Raw genomic sequence first — 4,564 nt, 5'->3', positions numbered from 1 at the left:
TATTCTTTTTTATATGTATCTAGATTTATAGATATAAAAAATATATCATGATTTTTTAATTTTAACAGTATAGATTTTGAATTTATTAATATACTTATAGAAAAAAAAAAGTGTAAAATGTATATTTAACTATGAGACTAAAATTATTGTAAAATATTGAAACAAAAGTTTATTGAGTTATTTGAATTAACAGAATTAAATAAATACTGCAATTGTTTTAAGAGACATGTATAGAAGCCAATTAATATGTATTCATATTATATGTGAACGTGAACAAGCTTCCAATATTAATAAATAAACTTGCTTCATCTTCAGACTTTAAGCCAAAGCTGAAAGCCAACTTTCATTCACAAAAGGATAGATATGTGTCAAAAATTGTATGAACAAAAAAGAATCTCTTTAACTCTATACAAATTTACATCTATATATTATAACTGTCCTAAATTTTTTTTGGTTACATAATGATGATAAATTTATATGTACTAATATACTAAAAAGTGAAAATTTAGGTGCAGTATTTTTATCTAATGACTCTCAATGATCAACTTCACGTGAAGTTGACTGCATATGAATTTTCACTATAATAAAAATGTAAATAAATTAAAGAAGAAGTATAGGAAGCCAATACATGTGTCGTACAATACATACAATGGGAGTTGATTTTACTAAAATAACACATTAATTATATTATTCACATTAGTATTTATTTATTTATTTTTAATATATTATTTCATTGTTTTTACTAAAATATCTCTACAATTTAATCAAAAAGACAAAAATATCCTTCTATTTGATTTTATAAAAAGACATAAATTTATTTATTTATGTGTTTGACAAAAATAATCCTATTAAATTTATCAAATTTCAAATAATTTAAAAAACAAAATGAAATTTGTTGTCCAAGACAAAACAAAACAAAATAAATCTGTTGTTCATCTTGTTCCCTTTTGCTACGTCTGGAAAGAAAAAGCAGTTCTTGATGAGTGACTCTTCCGTCTCTTCTCATTCATTCTCTGACTAACACCGCTCATTCTAGAAAGGCCCCGCCTCCCTTTTCTCCTGGTAAATGTTAGCATGCTTTAGCCTTGCTCATACCATTACTAATTGGAATGTCTTCAAACGGGACATGATTTTAATCACTTTTTTTTTCTTTGGTTCAATCTCTTTATTTTGTTTCTTTGTTCTTGTCAATGTCTGTTAATGGGAGGATTTCTCTTTTTTGGGTTCATATTTTAATAAGTATTTATGTGCTTAGAAGAGAATTGACTCTGTGGTTGGTGGACTAGCCTGGCTTGCTGGATTAATTAATTAATTAACAATCTTCATTCACTCTGAAACAGCAAGTCATGTCTCGGTTTCTTGTATCGTTCTGTGACTTATTTTGGGTTCAAGGCTTGATGTTTTGATGTTATGGTGGGAAACGTGGCTATACTATAATGATAAATGCTGGATTTGCAATTTACCTTGGTAAATACTTTAGTTACATAATCATGTGTACCAATCTTGCAATGGCCTCTTATTTCACTGAAATTTCACCATGTGAAGGATTATTTTTCTTTTTGGTAATAATTAGGCCCTGAAAGATTTATATATATTTGGTTTGAGGGATTATGTCAACAAGTTCATCCTTTAGGCCCTGTATGAAAAGCTCCTTCATTCTAATTCACCTGCTGCCCTTCCTCTCAACAGATCACTTCAGGTAGTTTATTCTTACTCTTGCATTCTTGAGTGAAACATTTGCCATATTTTTTATGTCCTAGGATTCAGAAAACAAATAATCGAACGGATAGAACAGGACTTCTTGGAACTACTAAAAAAGAAAGACAACTGCTACAGCAGAACCTCCAAAATTTGAGTATTAAGAATGACACTTCAAGGGATGATCTGTGATGTTATTGTTGATCTATTATTTTTAGTTTTTTACATTATAGTCTAGTTTTTATCTTTTGTTGCTGTCTTTGCTGTACTGTCTTGGTAGATTATGTTTGATTGAGAATTAATAACTATAATATAAATATATAGAGAAACTCAGTCAATGTTAATTCATTGTTTTTGATATTATTGTTATTGGTCTTTTTCGGTTATGGAAGGTGTTGATGCGAAGCAGTTACATAGCCATCTACACAACATAAGACCATATTAATATAATTATACTTTCAATTTTACTTACTAATGAAGGATTATACTCTCTCTACCATTCAACAACAAACAATATTCTACCTGTAAATAAATAAATAAATAAAATGAGGTCCAAGTGAAAATATCACAGGCTAATCACTTTGATAAAACCAAAATGTGACCAATTACCACTTATAACTACAATGAGGAAAGGAACAAAAGATATATATTAAGCAATGAATATTCATAAAAATATATTTAAGCAAGTATATCAAAGTTATTGTCATTTTGGATACTCATCAATTCCTACTTTATACAAATATAAAATTATTAGAAGCATGAGTAGCCCAACCGGCCCATACCCAACAGAAAACCCGAGTATATATATTAGATGCATGAGAAACCCAACCCGTTGCCGAGACAGAAACTCTAGAGTCTAGACACTTTCTTATCTGCCTCCTCCCTCAAAACCGTGACTCCTCAGCAACGCACGCTTCTCTGTTCTGTGAGTTCTCTTCTGTTTTCTGCTTCTTATATCTGTTTTTGCCACTGTCATGCTGTAAATTATTATCTGCTTGACACTCTCTTCTGAGTAAATGATCGATGTTATTATTGGTATTATTCTTTTTATTGATGTTTTTTATTTTGTTTTTGTTTTTATTTGGATTTTCTTTCTAATGTATGTTTGCAAAAGTATAACATTATCAAAATAGGAGCGATAATATTTATTTTCTGAAAATTATTGATGTTATTCTCTTAATTTTCCAGTTTATATTATTTTGGTTTTGTCATAGTTTAGTTTGATTAATTCCTTTTAGAGTTCTTGCTGCGGGGTTAGGTTGATGGTTTTCACCGCCGGTTTCTTATCTAAAGAATAGAATCACCTATGTGTTCTGTTTTTTCAAATAACATAGTGTAGATACTCTCTTGTTGCAATTTGAATTTCGGTTTTTCTGTTGGATCTCTAATTAATAGTTTCATTTTAGACCATTTTTATACAAGACGGGTTCTAAACTGTCTGAATCGGTCGGTTTTATAAGTGTCACCGGTTCGGCCATTACGCTTAAAACGACGCCGTTTTAATGTTTATAAAGAGGAAAAATCTTACCAACATTCTCTCGCAGTCGCAACCACTACCTCTTATCGCAGTCACGCCCTCTTCTCCGCTGGAAAGGAGCTGTTACCGCCGACGGGGACAGACCGTGGGTGCCGTTGCCGCTTGTGTAAGGTCTGTATCTCGGGCCCCATCGCATCGTTCCTCTTCTCGCCGTCGCCCGAAAGTCTACGTCCAGCTCCTCGCCTCGCATTCGCCGTCGCGAAGGTTGCTTGTCGTCGTCCCTTCGATCTCTCTCTCTTTCTCAAGTGTCTTTCTCTCCATCCGAGTTCGGTCGTTTCTGTAGCAAAGGTTTGCTCTCTGTCCGAGGCTCCGAGCTAACTTCCCTTCCTCGTCGCCGTCACTTCCATTCCACCCTCGCCACCGGTAGGCACTGCTGCTTCAATTTATTTTTTTCTGTTTTGTATTTTTGCTAATAATACTGATTCTGAGTTGCCGGGTTTACTGATACGGAGTTGCTGATTTTGTGGAATAATGGTTGAATGATTTGGTTGAATATTTTTTGCTGAGTAAATGTTGTTGATGGCTAATTTTTTTTGGCTGAATGTTGAAGATGGAAGAATCACAAAGTTCTCAATTTCAATTTCTAAGATTCGGAGTTGAGTTTGTGTACTAGATTATGAGTTGAGATTGTGTTCTTAGTTGGGATTGTTGCTTATGTGATTCTGAATTTAGTTTCGATGCTGAGTTTGGATTCTTTGCTTAGTTTTTTGGTTTTTGGATTCTGAGATGTTGTTGTTGATACTTGATTAGAAGTCTTTGTTGAAATTTTTTGTGATTCTGAATTCTTTGTTGCCGATGGTTTGAGTTTTTGTGTAAGTTTGGGTTTTCCACTGTTGCTAATTACTTAATTATTAGATGTTATTGTTGAAATTTTTTATTCTAAATTTTTGTTGCTGATGTGATGAGTATTGTTGCTGTTTACTTGATTAGAACTTAGAAGTTAATTAAAAATTTTTATTGTGAATTTTTAATGGTAAAATATGAATAAGTTATGATGTGAAATTGTAAAATTTTGAATTTTATTAGTTTAGAAATCATTGAATTTGAATATTTGAAATTGTATATTGAATTTTTAATAATTTTATTGTATATTTAATTAAACCAATTCAACCAGGGTTCGATCCCGGTGGAACCATTGAACCAGTCACTTGACCGGTTCAATGACCAGTTCGGTTCTCGCAACCTTGGTCCCCAGTTCCAATTACAATTCCAGACGATGGTGGTGGTGGGACTGGCCATCACTCTCTCAAAGGCCTTCACTGATTTCTCCTTGGCACACTACTCCCTCCATCACCACCACCACCACCGCCTTCTCCTCTCAGCAACAAG

General features: G+C 32.7%; 1 long non-coding RNA gene across 1 annotated transcript; it reads left to right on the top strand.

Annotated features, from left to right (window-relative positions):
- On the top strand, positions 2,510-4,558 carry LOC110271243. Its single transcript, XR_002361741.1, has 3 exons — positions 2,510-2,623; positions 3,243-3,598; positions 4,350-4,558. It is a non-coding gene; the product is annotated as an uncharacterized LOC110271243 (long non-coding RNA).

This window comes from Arachis ipaensis, chromosome B04 (assembly GCF_000816755.2).
Source record: "Arachis ipaensis cultivar K30076 chromosome B04, Araip1.1, whole genome shotgun sequence".
NCBI lineage: Eukaryota > Viridiplantae > Streptophyta > Magnoliopsida > Fabales > Fabaceae > Arachis > Arachis ipaensis.
Note: the sequence above shows the minus strand (reverse complement) of the source record. Positions and strands in the feature narration are given on the sequence as shown.